The sequence below is a fragment of the Neofelis nebulosa genome, chromosome 6 (assembly GCF_028018385.1).
Source record: "Neofelis nebulosa isolate mNeoNeb1 chromosome 6, mNeoNeb1.pri, whole genome shotgun sequence".
NCBI classification, from domain to species: Eukaryota; Metazoa; Chordata; class Mammalia; order Carnivora; family Felidae; genus Neofelis; species Neofelis nebulosa.
In genome coordinates this window covers 118,058,708-118,076,912 of record NC_080787.1, presented here as the reverse complement: position 1 = coordinate 118,076,912, position 18,205 = coordinate 118,058,708, and positions in this window count along the sequence as shown.

Below are 18,205 nucleotides of genomic sequence, written 5' to 3'. Positions count from 1 at the left end.
GAAAAGGGAGATGGAATACCTGGTTGGGGGAATGGGTTTTTAGAGAAAGAAACTCCTGAAGAGGATTTTATGAAGTTTTGCAAGGTAAATATTCTTCTGTATTATACCATGCATTCTTCAGTAAAAATATCTGTGGATTCATTATGAGTGAGGTATGTTTCTGTGGTGGGAAGAGTGCTAGAACTGACTTATGTCTCTGTGAGGGCAAAGACTGCTCTGTGGGAGGCCACCGCATCTGGTCAAAGAGCTATAGCCCTTTGCCTCCGTACTAGGACTCCTGTCCTTCCTGGAAAGTTGTTGCTTTTAAGACATTAGCAAGTTTGGGGGGTGGGGGAAGAATCATTTTGAAAATCTAATTTCTCTAAGTTCATTTTCTTCATGTGTTAAATGGGGATAGTAAAAATACGTGTCTCATAAGTTCACTGTGGGTATTAATGCAAACAATCTTTTTAACACAGAACCTTGCACACAAGCACTCAATGTTTGTTAGATATTATTCTATTATCATTACTTTATTAAAGGTGAATTGTTGTCTCAATAGAAGAGTGAAGTCAGCAGATTTGGATGACTTTCTTGCAATTTAATGAAACAACTGACTCAAATTAAGTCCAGGGAAATCAGTTATTATGAAATCACATATAGGATCAGAATGTTCCTGGAAATGGAAAGGAACCTGGGCTAAAGCATCATATATGTTCATACATATATGAATGATATTAAAAATTATAGAAAATAAAAGAGGGAGATTTATATTAAAGCCAATTGGCAGGCCTTAAAAAGAAAGGGATTTTATATTTATGAAGCATAAATCCATTCTGATTACTTTCATCCAAGTTACTGAAAACTGCAAAACTGATAGATCAACAGTTGAGGTTTTTTTTAAAAAGGGCCTACAGTATGATTCCAGAAAATCTTTAAACATTTTTCAGCTTAATATTCAAATTCCTGTTTCTTTGAGTTCTTATTCTGGGCCAGGTGCCGTTAACACACTTAACATTTTTTATTTCACTTAATTTTCACAACCTCTCTATGTTAATTGATATTATTAGTATTTTACAGATTAGGAAAGTAACCAAATGAAGACAAATATCCTTTTGTTAATATACATTGTAAATATTTTCTTCTTTACTAGGTCCATGCAAACAGAATTTTGAACCTACATAAATCATTTTCACTTTACATCAAAATAAAATAAACTCTTAAAATACTTCTTAAACTCTATACCTATCTTAATTTTTTTTAAATTTTTTTAAAGTTATTTATTTATTTTTGAGAGAGACAGAGAGAGTGGGGGAGAGGCAGAGAGAGGGAGAGAGAGAATCCCAATCAGGCTCTGCACTGTTAGCACAGAGCCCGATGTGGGGCTCACAAGCTGAGATCATGACCTGAGCTGAAACCAACAGTCAGATGCTTAACCCACTGAGCCACCCAAGCACTCCTCTATTCCTTCCTTTAGGTACTATCTTATTTCTCACCTTTTTCGTTATGAAGATATTAAAGTTGGATTTGGTCTAGGCAAACCAACAGATGTTGAATTTTAGAAGAGATATTAGGTCATATATAAAATTTCAATGTATGTTACCAAAAATGTATTCCTTGAGTTTTGAACCCCTCACATACTAAGAATATAAAATTATCTAGGGTTAAAAATCAAAGAAAGTATTTTTGAGACAAATATTTGAGGAGAGCTTTTGTAGTGCTGTGAGTCTATATCCTTCTTCCCCTCTGCCCATAGGAATGAAGGGTACAATTTTTCAATTCTACATCTTATTAGAAGGGCTTCAAGGGGACAACTTAAAGAATCTTATGGGTATGCATGTATGTGAATGATACACACATACACACAGAACCATATAAATGTGTGTTGTACACGTATTTCCATTCTTTGAAATTGGAGGAAGTTGTAGGCTGGTGTTGGACTCACATCTGTGAATGAATGTGGTCTCCTGGATAGTGGTGTTCAGAAGTAAGAAGCTGTGAGTTATATCACTGGAGACATTAGTGGGGTATTTGGAATAAGTAGCCTAAGGAGAGGCACTGCCTGGCTGGGTTAAAGGAGTTGTTGTCAGAGGATTCACTCAAAAGTGTCCACAAAGTGCCCAGGGAAAGAAAGGGTTGATGTTAAACAGTGTATAGAGTCATGGTATAACAGAGCCAGTAAAGTCTCACTCTCAATGGGTTAGAGAAAAAACTGCTGTCTAGTGGGAAGTAAAAGCAAAGAAGACTACCGCCTCTGTCTTGGCTCAAAGTCCTTAATAAAGCCCTACTGAAAGCTTATATGCTAAGACTATATGGGGAGGTACAATCTCAATTTGGTAAGATCAAGGATAAAGGTCAGTGATGCAGGGAAATAGAGAACACATATACCAGGCAGTACATTACTGAGCATGCTATAGCTCCACAAAAACACATAGCTGGTTGCTGGTTTCCAAAGTACATCTTCCAGACAGCCTTGTGCAACCACCATGCCTTACAATATTTCCTCAATGGACGTAATGGAGAGCCATTTGGCTGTTGGCTTTTTCCCATTTCTTGTCTCTCTTTGGTGCAAATTCAACTCATGAGGCATTAACCACCCTACCCTTGGCACACCCAGGTTGTGTTCCCAGGCCTCTCCAGGCAGCCATTTGGAAAGCTAGACCTTGTGCCTCTCAATGCATGGCTTCCTCATGAATATAGAAGTGAGAAAAGGACCAGAGTCTCTACAAGTCCTGTTAGATGGGGTTAAGTGCATAACTACTAAGATTGCACTATGGCAGACATGGGGAGGCTGAGAGAGCACACAGTATCAGGAGATGAGGCAACAGTGAAGGTTCTGCCACTCTTGAATAAGTGGCAGAAGGTGCCATCCAAGCTGAAGTGTCTCCCTGAAATTCCCCTTCTCACCAAGGGAGAGGAACAAATGTTTATCTTTAAACAAACATTGAAAACTTGTTTATTATATTGTTTGGATAATTTTACTTATTGAAATGGGAATTTGAAGTGCCTATAAGAATTTTCATTAACTGAAAGAAAAGACATTGAATCTGCCTAGTTTTTATCTAGGAGCAGGGAGGATTATCCTTATTGAAGACATATAAAGAGATCATAGATTTGCTTTTATGAATGAATCTTAAGATTTCTGCACACTCAATTCAGTTATTATCCTCCAAGTTCCTAAAATGCACTGTTTCATTAGCTCTAATTCTTCACTTCCCACTAATTCCTCAGTGCACCACCACTATTTGGCTCAAATAGCTTCACTTGAGCTTCTCTGGACCGTATTACCACTAATGTTACAATTATTCATACTGATGGGTTCTTATTAGTTCCAATATCATTTGTCTGTGCTCACCACCATTGGTTCCTCAATACTATCCTGTCTCAGGTTCTAAGATACCATACTTCTTGTCACTTTCTTCCACCCCTTGGATGAGTCCTTTAGATCTCCTTCCTCTTCTATACTCCTTCTTCTGTATCCAAATTTTTTAAAAGTTGGTGCCCCTGGGGGTTTATTCCTAACATGTTCTCTTTATTTTGTGTCTTTTCTCAGGATGATTTTTCTCTTCTCTGCCAACCCTCAGCTATTCTGAGAGGGCTGCTTATCTATGGGATATATCTATTTCAAATTCAACATGTCCTTAAAACTAAACTCTTCATCTTTTACTTCCAAACTGGCTACTTCTTTTGGCATTTACTATCTTGATTTATAGTACCATTATTTACCACGCCCTATCTTCTGCCAAAGTTAGTAACCTGGGAGTGATACCAGACTCCTCAGAAACCTTCATTCCCACATCAAAGCAGTCACCAAGCCCAAGAGATAAAACCTTTGGAAGAGCTTGTGAATCTCTTTGTTCCATATCATCCTCATTGCTACTGTCTTAGGTTAGATCTTCATTGGGTCTGCCCTGAACTTTCGCCCCCCCCCCCCACCCCCCTGGACTAGTGCGTTAGCCTCTGACAACATGTTTCTGAAATCATTTCTGCTATGTTAAATTTCTGATCCGCACTATTGCAAGAGTTATTTTTATATTTTTTTTCCTAAAAATAAAATTATAAAAATCATTCCTCTTCAGCCTATAAAATACAAATTCCTTAGCAGTGCAATCAAAGTTCTCATGGTCTGACCACTGTCTATCTATCTACCAGTTTTGGAGTAAAAGAGTGATATGACAAACCCAGAGCCTGTGCTTTATCACCACCCAGTCCTGGTTTCTTATCCTGGTTTTGCCACTTACTATTTATCTGACCTCAGGCAACATAGTAACCCTTCTGCACTTTTGAGTTTCTCATGGGTAAAATGTGAGTCAGTGTATATAACCGTGGTGAAGATGAACTAAAACCATGTATGTGATGCATCCAGCACATAGCAGATGTACTGGCAGAGCTCAATACATTTTACTTTCCTCCCCTCATTTTATTTCTTTTACCCTGTGTGTCAGTATGCTGGTATACATGGAAACTTGAGTTTATTTTTTGGTTCTGTACACTTATGTCATATAATATTCCCTCTAAAAGTAACTCCATCTTCCCTGTTAGAAAGTTCCTTCTCAGGGCTCCTGGGTGGCTCAGTCGGTTGAGTGGCCAACTTCAGCTCAGGTCATGATCTTGCAGTCTGTGACTTCGAGCCCCGCATTGGTCTCTGTGCTGACAGCTCAGAGCCTGGAGGCTGCTTTGAATTCTGTGTCTCCCTCTCTCTCTGCCCCTAACCCACTCACATTCTGTCTCTGTCTCTCTCAAAAATAAATAAACATTAAAAAAAGTGTTTAAAAAAAAAGAAAGTTCTTTCTCATTCTAGAAGATGAGGCTGAAGGGTCACTGCTGTAAAGCAGCCCTAACACCCATGGCAAAGGTAGCCACTCCATCCTCATTTTGTTTTATTACCTCTTTGTATAACATACAATTTCCAAGGCGGCTCTTATGTTATCGTGCCATAATAATGAGGCACTTGGACATGAAAGGCACACAGCCAGTCACATGATGCTATTTTTAAAAGCTGAGATGATACCACTACATATAAAAATGCATAAAAGGATGATCTCCCCATCAGTTTGCAATCCTGCTTTGGCTAGTCTTATTGCACAAATGTCTCTCTATTATTAAAAATATCTTTAAGTTTTATAAAATAAGAGATATTAGAAAGGCTGATTGTACTGATAATACTCAGTCTAAAGAATAGGTAGAAATCATTGAATAACAACTCTCAGCCATGATGTATTTTAACATAGAGGAGATGGCTGGGTGTTTTTTGGCATCAGTGGGCACCAGATAATTGTGGATAGTTTAAATTGCTTCAGGAAATGTAGGTATAGTAATAGAAAAAATTCTTGAAGGTGAAAGATACTAAATAATGAAATATTTCTTCAGGTGGCTGTGGTACCTCCTTGCCACCATCTTTCAGAGTTTGTTTAAAAGTGATTCCTCTTGAATGCCAGAGACTGGATCAGTTGGCCTATCATGGTCTCCTCTGCCCATAGGAGGCCATGAATGCCATCAAATAATGAAGGCTTTCCTTTCGTGCAAATGTAAGTATAATACATTTTTCTTAAACTTATTAAACCCTTTTTATTGTAAGCAGTACTTGCACCAGGGGAGACTAAGGTTCACAGATGGATAGCATAAACCCATATAATTATACTACATATCTGCAAATAATTAATTTGGCTTTGTGCATATAATTTGTGTGTCATTGCCCAAACATCCTCGTTCAAAAATATAACTCAAAATGTGCTGAATGGGGCATCAAGCTTTTTAGTCTTCATAGTGACATATTTCAAGAATAAATTTCACCAGACATGAAAGTAGACAGTTGGCCTGCCTTTTGTGGGGCTTATGTGTAGTTACTAGGTGACTGAGAAATGATTGTAAAGGCAGAAAGAACTGTTAGGTTTCAGACAGAGAATTACCGTGTCATGAGCCAAGAGCATGAGGGAAGTTGGCAACTAGACAGATGGAGCCCAAACTGGGCTTTACTATTGCTCTTTTCTTCCAGTGAACTGGAAACATGCACCTACTAATGTCTTTTCTCTTCCTTTTCCTTCCCACTAATGATTATGACTCAGTATGGAGACTGACCATCTTACTACTTCCAGACATTTTGATCGGACTCCCTAGCCCTTCTCCCTTGATCTTATATAGGTTTGCCCCAGAGCAGTGGCTTAGTCCAGATCTGCCTATGGCAGCATGTTATCAGCGTCTAACATTCTTGGACTAGAATAAAAATGATGTAACGCTGCAGGGAAAATTCAGGGCTGCTTTTTGCAGCTATATGGTGCAGCAGCCTGGTGACTATAGAGCATTGTAAGAATGAACTCAGTGGTTCTTAGCTAGGGGCAGTATCATTCCCAGAGGAGTTTGTGTTTGTGTGGGGGCCTTTTGGCACCACTGATATTTACTGGGTGGTAGCCAGGAATGCAAATGTCCTGCAAGGATTGGGACAGTTCAGCACTACAAATATACTAGGGATATTTTGTTTCACATTAAATATCAATAGTGTCTCCACTGAGAGGCTGGTTAGATTTAGAATTGTCCCAATGTTGGCCTGAATAGCCAGGAAACAACCAAAAGACTCTTGACTCTTTGCCCGAGGAGATTCCATGTCAAAGAGAAGATGGTTTCATATTATTTGCTTGAGACACCAGATCCTTATTGTAAAAGGTGACAATTGATTTCATTGAAGACCTTGAGATCCTAACAAGGGATCCAGAACCAGTCTGTTTATGGCTTTCAGCATTTCTACAATTTCAGTCAAACAAACAAACAAAAGTATATTTGAGAGGTAATAACCATGTAGTCAAAAACTCCTATATCATAATAGATTTAGAAAGCCCAAATTTGAATACCTCTTCAGCACTTATTATCTGTATGATCTTAACCAACATACTTACTGTATACCTCCATTTTCCTATCTGTAAGAGAAATATTACAGTTCCACACAGGTTGATGAGAAAATTAGTTTAATGCTTAAAGTCTTACCATAATATCTTGGTGCTTAAAGAATGGTAATAATCATAAATAATTATTAATGTCAGTAATAATGTAATTATGCAGAGTATGAAAAATGAACTCTATTATCTGAGTCCAATTGATATTCCATTCAGTGTCTTCAATAAAATAAATATAATATGTCTTGATGAGATGGTAAACAAGGTAATCCTCTTTGTTAATAAATGTATGAAATGTGTGTGGAGGGAGAAATGTGGTAAAGAGGAAATTATTTTGATTTCTGTTACTATTTCTTCTCTTTATTAAATGTATGGCTCCTTTCCATCCCAGGTCTGGTTGCCTTTAACTTTAAAAGCTGAGTACCACTTCAAGGGCTAAAGAGTCAATTATTCAATATTATATTATCCATTAAAACCCCCTACTGTGAGTTTTGTTGCTGTGAGCTTTCATTTAGAAGAGCTATTGTGTAATTAGCAGCATCTTGGTATAATTCAGTTTTGGAGGGTGAGAACATTGAAACCAAGGGCCCTTGCTCTATTCATTCATCATGTACATCTGTGTACAAGAAAGAGTTATACTATGTTGAAGTACAAATATCCCTAGGAAAAAAAATACATTGCTCAACAAGATGACTTTTTGAATTCATATAAGACAAATAATGGTCCTATGTCATTTCTTCCTATGAATTCCAGATGCATGCAAAGATTTACCAGACTTTCCAGTAGTTGCTTTGTTGCTCATGTCTCTAGTGAATCTATAAGAAGATCTATTGTTCTCTTAAAACAATACTCTGTTGCCCAATGTCCCCTGTGCAGCTGAAAATTTCAGGTGCAACGGTTGTTAGCGCATTGGGAGGGGGTTGTCTTAGCCTATATTAAATGGCAATGTATTTTTAAGTTCTCATAGGGAAATTTAGCAGATGCAGATTTAGTTTTTAGTTGTACTTAAAGAGATTAGCTAGAAACTTCTTTAAATAAACAAGAATATCTGAGAAGGGGCAGCTTTCAATTTACATGTCTAAAAGCTTTTTCTTGTAAGGCCTGGACTTGAGATTTTGGCCCTTCCACCACTGCCCCATTTATAGCTTGTGTTCTCTGATTCATTGGAATAGAACATATGTTCTTTTCCCAATAAATATGAGTATAAGCCTCCAATTGATTTAATAAACCATTTACAAACCAATGAAAATCTGAAAAATTGCAAAATATTTTTTTTGGAATATTGACTGATTAAATGAATTACCCAAAAAAGATACAATAGTGTAGAAAAATATAAAATGCAATTATATATATAACATAAGCTATTAATGTTTTATAGTAGTTAATTATACATAATGTGAAATCTTATTGTAAATAACACTTTATAATTATGTATCATATTATAATTATATATTTAGACTTAATAAATAATTAGTTTTGCATGATTAATCATTTAAATAATTTTACATAAAAGGGAAGAGTTATCAGTGAGTGAATTCAAGTGATCAAAAAATAAAACTTTATTGTCTATATGAACATGATTTCTCTAGGGGTAGTAAAGTATTGAGACATTGTTCTCAATATACTCCACTTCTGTTTCTAGAGTTATATTTGCATTCTGAAACATTGAGGCAGACAGAGCCAAGGCACTGGGGATGAGGGGTGAGCAATTTGATCCTTATCATTGTTTGCCTGTTATGCAAGCAAAAACCCACTGTCCATCTGGTATTTAGTGCTTGCAGACATCTCTGAGCTGTCTTTACTTCTATCTTCAGAGTCCCTTCAGGGTTCTGGCACAACTAAGATTTGAGCAGTCTGATTAAAGGGCTGGAACTTTTAACCAGTTCATTATAAGTGACTTTGGAATCATTGTGGTATAGCTGCCACTTTTGGTGTTAAAGGTGTCTAAGGAAATTGTGACTCTCAATAAGAATGAATGAAAGGGCATCTAATGAAAGGTGGCCAAAGCATAAGATCCACCTAAGAAAACTCAGAACCATCTGGGGAAGAGTTTTTGGAAGGTTAGATTGTGCAGAAATAGAGCCAGAATATACTGATGATTATTATTTTGATTATCTGATCTTATTCAGAGGCTAGTGTAGCCCGGGAAATAGGAGTTTCACTCCTCTTTCTAAAAGTTCACAAGATAATAAAATGACACATGTAAAATCGGTAAGAAGAGGTTTTCATCAAACTTTCATATCCCAACTCATTAAAAAATTAACTTATGCAATTCCTGTGATCCTTGTGTTTTCATTCCCTATGAACAGCTCTTCAGAAACTCATAGACATGTAAAACGCTTCAAAAAGGAAGGAGAACATTCAGACCATGAGCAGGGAAATTATCACTTGGCAGGTGACAGGCATTGTGAAGAAAAAGTTTGCCTTTTTTCATTCCCTTCCTGCTTATCTCTTCTGTCACATGAGAGAGGAATAAAACACCAGAAAGAATCAAGTCACTGTCACCTACAGCTACTGTCATTGGGTTAAACATTAATTTAATAGTCTACTCTTCATATAAGAAGACGGTGCCCCCCCCCCCATTCATGGTGCTTGCATTTTGAGCTGTTTCCCATGCATGCCACATTGCAGGAGGTTTCTTGGTCACTACGGGGGTCTGCTCTTCTAAAGCAGGAGTTTTCAATCTACATGTTCTTATTGTAGAAACCTTTGTTTAAAAGCCCAAGATGTAAACCAGATGAAACCAGAGCTGCTCTGTAGCAGGCTCATGAGAGGGCTCATCACGTTGCTCTTTTGATTCTCCAAGAGCTCTAAAGACTGTTGCTCTATAGAAATTCTAATTTCTTTATTAAAACAAAATATAGGAACATGAGTTTGCCCTGAAAGGAGAATTTCCAAGTGAGGAGGCACAGCTTATTGAATTGCTCTGCCTCTGCTTTCTTTATTTTCGTAGTTGTCTTAGGATTTGCACACTTCAGATCCATTCCTATCTTCATGATGCGCTCCTATTAAGCGCCTGGCCCTGGGCTCCTCAACAGAGTTATGATAAGATAACTCTCGACTATTAAACAACAGGGAGTTGCCGTCTCACACTCTAAGCCCAAGAAGGATAGAGACAGGTCTGTTTTGTTAAGGATTGCATACCCTGGGCATAATGCTGTGCCTGGCACATACTAGGCATTCAATAAATATTTGTGGACTAAGTGAATGAGGGGATGAATAAATAACCAAAGGTTGGGGGGTGGAGCACAGAGAGTTCAAGAGATATAAAGAATAAAATCAAAGAAATCTATAGTTTTCTAAAGCTGTGATAGCAGTTTTGCCAGTAGGCTCATGAACTTATCTCATTTCATTCTCCATTTTGGGTCAAGTGGCCCTAGGGGAACTGCACAACTTTTTCTGAGCTTTCATGACTTCTATCTTAGCTTGTTTCATTTAGTACCATCTTAAAACTACCCAATGTTTTAATACTCTTCCTTATGGTGCTCCTTGCTATGTCCATGATTAAGGCAAAGGGAACCTGATGGTTTCCCCCAACTAATGGAGGGCTGTTCTTGTCCTTGTATTTGTTTGTTCTGTCCAAGAATTACTTGAAATGATCTCATCTATTAGATTAAGCCATTCCTCATACACAGTGAATGAGCTTTACTCTTGCAGTCCTTAGAAATCATATCTAAATATCTAACCATATCTAAATATAATTCATAGAGTAAAGAATAATATATAGAAAGCAATAGGAGCAAAATGATGGCCTGATGCTAGAAAGCATTCAGAATGAGAGAAGAGTGATTGGAGGGTAGAGTAAGTTAAATAATGGTCACCAACCATGTTAGGTCCTAATCCCTGGAACCTATAAATGTTACCTTTAAAAAACGAATCTTTGTAGATGTAATTAAGTTGAGGATTTTGAGATCGGAAGATTATCCTGGATAATCAGAATGGACCCTAAGCATAATTACATGTGTCCTTAAAAGAGAGAGGCAGAGGGAGGTTTGACACAGATGGTAGAGAAAATGAACACACAGAAGAGAAGGTAATGTAAAGATAGAGGCAGGGACTGGAGTGATGTGGCCACAAGCCAAGGAGTGCTGGGAACCACAGAAACTGGAAGACCCAAGGAACCAATTCTTCCTTCAGAGGCGGTGTATGGCTGTGCTAACTGTTTGATCTTGGCTGGATGACACTGATGTTGGCGTTCTGGCTCCAATAACTGTGACAGAATAGATTTTGTATTGTTTAAAGCCACCAATCTTGTGGTAATTTGTCACAGTAGCCACACGAAACAAATAAAGAGGGAAATGCATCCTTATGATTTAGTATTATATGTTTTTGAAGCTGCTCAATACAATTGTTCTGGGTTTAGGAATACTGTCTCTATATAAAGAGAATCAGCATTGCCAGCTATTTCTTTTAAAATATGAAGGGGTTTTTTAAACCTTGGAGAATTAAGAGAAAGTTTTGAGAGGCCAGACTATCATAAAGAACAATTCTAGTCTGTAAACGTTGAAAGAAGAAAGGATGAGAGTGAATCTGAGAAGATCACTCCAAGGGCAAATAATGGGATTGAGCACAAGTAATTGGGATTATTCAGTGGACATACTTCTCCATGAGTAAGAAAATTAGGTACTGCTGGGGTGATGGGGAAATTTAGATGTTAAATGAAATATGACATTTATAAATTAATCCTAGATATGGTGTTAGCTTGCTATACATGGCCTCTAGCCTTCACATGCAATGAGACCTCACTGTCCTCACATAGGTAAATATCTGGTGAACACCTGTGAGAACCAAGAGCCAGTGCCTGAAGCATTTGTAGTAGAGGGTAGTATCAATCCTAAGATTGACACCGTTGGTTAAATAGCCCCTCTGTTGGTAAAGCCTGAGGCTTTAGCTCTTAGGGACCTCAGTTTGACTCAAGCCAGCCTTTTCTCTTCTGATGGAAGCATAAACAATTTCTGCTACTTGTTAAATGTGTGCAGTTAGTTCGTAGGAAGGAACAGATAACCCCTCCTCACCAGATGTACCCCTTTACTTGACCACAGGCCCTTGTGGCCTCTTTATCTCGAGCTATTCCAGTAGTGTGCTCATTCATACATCTACTTTCCAGTCTTTTTATGACTGGGAACCTTCCTTCCAAGACACCAGGCTGGAGTAAAGCACCCAGCCTTAGCTTCAAAACAGAATAAAGACACTGGGCTTTCTTTAAAATTGTGTTCTAGCCAGGCTTTTCATGTGAGTTATAGATATGAAATCTCCTTTAAAAGTTCTGGGTAGTGAGAAGGACAAAGTAGCTATCCTGACATTTTAAAGCCATCTGTGCATAAGCTTTAAATTCTCACTATGTCATGTAAAAAGGAGAATGTTCACACATAGGCAGTTATGACTTCTAACTACTGCATGGTTCTGGAATTCTGAAAAATGTGAATAAGCTTTTGAGATGAAAACTCATCATTCTGATGACTTCCCAAAAGACTACACTCATTTATAATTTCTTTAGGGCCCTTCTGTACTTGGGATAAGGTTGGACCCTCAGACTTGCTGTGTAACTTGCTAATTTTATCACACAGTTGATCATACGTTTCTTATGCTTCTAAACAGAAAAATGATTGTGTTGTCATCACTGCAGTGCTGATGACTGGGGCTTAGTCTTACCATGATCCTGTACAATGTTTGATTTCCTCTTTCTTTTGAAGTTTATATAATTACAGCTTCCAGCAATGTTTTAATATTTCTCTAAAGAAACAGCAAGGACATATAACTGATGTTTGTTTGATTCCGTTCTGTATTATAGGGCTTCAAAGTTCAGCATCTCCAGAACTCCCGAATTCCCCACTCTAGAAGATGAATGGCTAATTTGATCCTAGTATGTCAGGAAACACTCACAGAATAGCAATACATATCAAATATTTCTTTTTATGATTCTAAAAGCAGTGGAAACATAGATGTGTTTCTGAAACAACAGTGAAGAATATGCATTAGATTAACAAACATAGCCTTTCATTAGTAAGGAATTTTGTTATATACTGCTTGGAAGAAATTAGTTAAGGCTATATTTCTGGAAGAGTCAGAGAGAGATGGCACAGCACACTAGTAAAACACTCTAAGGCATTATTTCCTCATTCATTCATTCAAGACATACTTTCTTAGTGGCTACTTATGTTTTCAACTTGACACATTTTTGCAGAAGAATGCAGTGAAATAATATGTCTATGTCAACCTGTGCTGTAAGGAATTTATAGAATTTAAGATGTACTGTAAGATACAATGATAAATATCAAAAAGGTAACAATTATTATCACTTATTGGGCTTTATGTGTCAGGCAGAAGATATTAACATTAATGTATCTATTCCTCACAGTAATCACCTAAGGGAGATAGTAATTTTTCTGGTTTTAAGGTGTGAAATCTCAAGCCTAAGACTCTTGGGTGAGAGTAGGTTCTGCTGCTGGAATTAAAACTAGGTGCTTTGGGGTGCCTGGGTGGCTCAGTTGGCCAAGTGTCCAACTTCGTCTCAGGTCATGATCTCACAGTTCATGGATTCAAGCCGTGCTCTGGGCTCTGTGCTGATAGCTCAGAGCCTGGAACTTCCTTCAGATTCTGTCTCCCTCTCTCTGCCCTTGCCCCAGTGGTACATGCTCTCTCTCTCAAAAATAAATAAACATTAAAAAAATTAAAACAGCAACAACAACAACAACAACAACAACAACAACAACAGCAACAAAAATCCTAGGTGCTTTGTCTCTAGATCATGGCCTATGCCATGTCACTATACTAGCACATTCCTCGCCTCACTCTGTAATTAAGTACAAGTGAAAACCATCAAGTTAATTAAGCTTCATTGTAAGAAGGAGATATCACTTCAGATGGAATTAGTCATCAATAGTTTTGAGGAAGAGGTTAGCCTATAGCTTGGATAAGGTTGGATTTGAGTATGAAAAAAGGTGAGGGGGGGTTAATAGGTTAAAAGTTACAGAGGTGAGAAAGAATGAGGATGATCAAGTGGAAGTCAACCACACTGGCTAGAACAGAGTGTGTATATTGGGAAGTAATGGAAATCCAGGTTTCCTTTTTTCCACCAGCATTTTATTATAAAACCTTTCCAATGCACAGAAATTGATAGAATTTTACAGTGAACATTTGTATATCACTACCTAAATTTTATAGTTAAGATTTTAGTATATTTGCTTTATCACACATGTGTCTGTCTATATATCCTTTCTACAAGTAGATCCATCTTGTGAATTTATTAATTTATTTCAGAGTAAGTTGCAGACATCAGTATACTTCATCAGTATATCAGTACACCCTTAAACACTTCATCATGTATATTAGTAGGTGGATTCAATATTTATTTACTGTTATTTTTTGAAAATAAAATTTATATACAATAAATGCCCCAATCTTAAGTGTACCATTAAATGCATTTGGCAACTGCACATACATTTATAAAACAACCTCTGTCTAAATACAGAGCATTACTATCCCTCCAAACAATTATCTTGTGTCTGTTGTTGGTACGTTTTTCTAACTGCTGTTTTGGAGGCATCCCATGTTCTGATATTTCTTGGCCGTAGATCAGTTTTGCTTTTTCTTTAATTTAGCAAACTATCTTTGAGATTCACTCATTTTGTTGCATCAGTAGTTCCTTTTTATAGCTGGGTAGTGTTCCATTGTATGAATTTGCTATAGTTTATTTTTTTGTCTATTGATGAACACTTGGGCTAATCCTAGTTTAGGGCTATTATGAATAAAAGATTCTGTGAGTATTCCTGTATGCATTTCTCCTTCCTGAGAAAAATACCTAACAGTGAAATTGCTGGGTCATAAGATAAGTGTGTTTTTAGGTTTATGAGAAATTTACATAGCTCTTCACAATTTCCATTAAAGTATGTGAGAGCTCCACTTACTCTATATTCTTGCTAACATGTAATATGACAGGCAGAAACTAAGTGGCAAAAGTAAATACTGACTGGGTAGTGAAGCAATCAGGCTCTGTGGTTCAAGGTTCCATCTTAAGTAGCTGGAAATCACTGGGAATTTGGCCTGGAAGATGTCTGAGAATGTGGTATTTGGTAAGATTAACCTGGCAGTAGGGTACAAGATGGATTTTGAAAAGTAAAGAACTATGGATAGATCCTAAGAAGCTTGCAATAATGTAGGCATAATGTAATGATGACTTATACTAAAACCAAGTTAGTGGGCATAGTAAATAAAAATATAAGGCAAAAAACTTTATGAAGTAATTTTAAATATTTGGTGCCTATAGAGGGGTAAGTGAAGAGACAAAAAAATATATTGAAATGAGTGTAGGGAAAATGGATTTACCATGAATATATATAGGTAAAGGAATAATTTGTTTTGTGGTAATCTGATTATTGGCTATTTGTACTCACAGACCAGTAAAATAGCAATCTTCATTGGGAAGTTGAAGGAATAACATTGGAATTATGTCATCTCCCCATATATTGTGCTATTTTTGAAACTGACTTATTGGACCAACTAGACTAGATGCTCTTTGAGGGCAGGAGGTCCACCTGATTTTTCTTTCTTATTTCTCATAGTATAGTGCTTTGCACACAATCGATCAAAGGAAGTATTGTATAATGCAATGTTTTTCAATTTTGTACATCATAACATTTGCAGAATTTTAAACAAATATGTAGATATTACTGAAATTTATAGATGAGGAGCTCAGATATTTATATTTATAACTTTAAAAGCCCGTTGGGTGATTATGAATCTCAGCCAGGATTGGAACAGTAAAAATAGGAATTAAATTTTGGTTTAGACAAATTGGTTCACCATTTTGAGTACCCTTTACCTTCTCTGAAAAATGGAAGCCTCTCCACATTATTGTAAAATTAAAAGAAAAAAAGCACCTTGCATTGTTTCTAGTGTGTGGTAAACATTTAATAGATATTAATTTGTTTCCCCATCTTTTAACTCCTAAAAATATTGTTATTAATATATTTTCAACATATATCATACTATTACATTAAAATAATTACATATAGTTGTATTACATGTTATACTATATTGTACATTATACTGTAATACATTAACATATAATACAACAGTGAATATAATAATATAATATGAATAACATACTATTGTTTCTTCTTTTCTTAGGGCATTTTCCAAAACTTCCTTGAGTCCTAATCTCCATCTCTTTTTTATTCTGCCAATTCCTCTGTCATGCAGTTTCTGAGACTCAAACCACTAAAGTGACCTGTGTCATTATCACTCCTTCTCATTGTCAGCCCTACCTCCTTTCTCCAACTCTGTAGTTCTGTGTCTCTTCACTGAGATTCCTAGCTTCCTGAATATATCTCTTTCACTCTGTGGGGTTAGATAGCCAAATATAAATGCTGTCACAGCCACATATTAGAGCAGCTCTTAAGTTCCCACCATAAATGCTATTTTCCAAAAATAACAAGAAGCAAACTTAATTTAAAAATATGTAAGCCATTTAAACAATATTTTGAAAAAAATCACATTTTATTAAGATAGCTTTATATTTTGTTGAATCATAGGCATAACAAAAGTAAAGTAACCTACTCCCTGCCTAACATCCCCTGGTACATGTAGCAAATAAAAAGAACATCTTATTTATATACAGGTGTTGGCCAAATACTTTTTTTTAAAAATTTTTTTTACATTTATTTTTTATTTTTGAGAGCGAGCAAGCACATGTGTGCACACAGAAGCAGGGGAGGAGCAGAGAGAGAAAGACAGAGGATCTGAAGTGGGATCTATACTGACAGCAGAGAGCCCAATGTGGGGCTGGAACTCATGAACCGTGAGATCATGACCTGATCTGAAGTCCAATGCTTAACCAACTGAGCCATCCAGGCACTCCAAATAGTTGCTTTATATATGCAGGTAACATGTATTAGGCAGTTAATAGCACCAGATTTTGTGCCACTACTGGTAACAGTTTTAGACTTTACTCTCGAGGAGCTTATAGTCTAGTAGGGATGGCTACATATGAACATGTGGACTCTTTGTGTTCTGCTGTGCTCTTTAATAAATTAAATTTTGATGTCAGGCTAATGTAGTGTATAGCAGTGTTTCCCAAACCTTTATGTGCTTATGAATCTTCTGGAGATGATGTTAAAAATGGTCATTAGATTGACAGTGTGGTCCAGGGTTCTCTGTATCTACGAAGTTTCCAGTTGGCATCCCTCGTGTTGGAGGACTGCTGCCGATTACCTAGCAAGGGTCTAGGATAGTCTGTCAAGCTAACGTTTGAATGCAAGCTCTGACATTCATCAATTGTCTCATTGTAGACAAATTATTCATTCTCTGTAAAACTATCCATCTAAAATAGAGAAAATAATAGCTACTTCACAAGATTTTGGAAAATATTAATTTCAGTAGCATATAAATCACTTACCGCAGAGCTTATGTGTAGAGACTATAATTGTGAGCTCCCCTGCCCCCTCAGTCTTTAATAGCTTTCCAAGATTCTTCAGAAATATTTAGAAAAAGTATTGGACTTGCAATCAGAATACCTGGGTTCAAATATTAGCTTTGCAATTTATCAGTTATGCAACTTGAGGCAAGTTAAATCACTCTTCAGAACTTCAGTTTTGTTGCTCACAAAAAAGATTAACACTTTAATACAAGGTTGTAGAAAGGAATAAGTTTGCCAAAGAATAAAGTTAATGTATAAATTAAATGTGTAAGATACACTATTTCTTGATAGTTGAAAGATATCTATTTTTCCTTTAAAACCTGGCAACATGGACTAGGAAAAATGAAAAGAATTGGGCAAGATTCTAATGAAATGATTCAATGGGGAAATCCAAGGTATTTGATTCTGACAAAATTCCCTGATGTCTTCCTCAACAGCAAATATATTTTGGTCTGAAATAGCTATATGATTTCCTCCATATTTCACTTTGTAGTGTAAAGACAGGCTCAAGATGCAATGAAAGCATTAAACAACTCCAGCCTAATATAAAGTGACAACTTGTTAATTAATACCAATATTGGGAACCATGTTTACAGGCCAAATTTCATAAATAACAAAAACACTGAGTGTACTTTTAATCTAGTTTCACAGCTGTACAGTATTTTAAATAATGTAGATGTAAGTGAAAACTCTAACTTTATATTTTACTTAAATAGAAGAGTCGATTTGATTTAAATCATAGAGCTGTCCCATTAGGAATGTGGAAAATAATTTGATGAATTTATAATTTAAAGGGAATGCAACTGAATATTCACTACTTGTGTATTTATTTTTCAGAACTAGTATGATGGTATTAACTCAAAATGTAACAACATAAAACCTTGTTTTAGGAAAATTGTTGAATTTGTGTTGGTTTGATAAA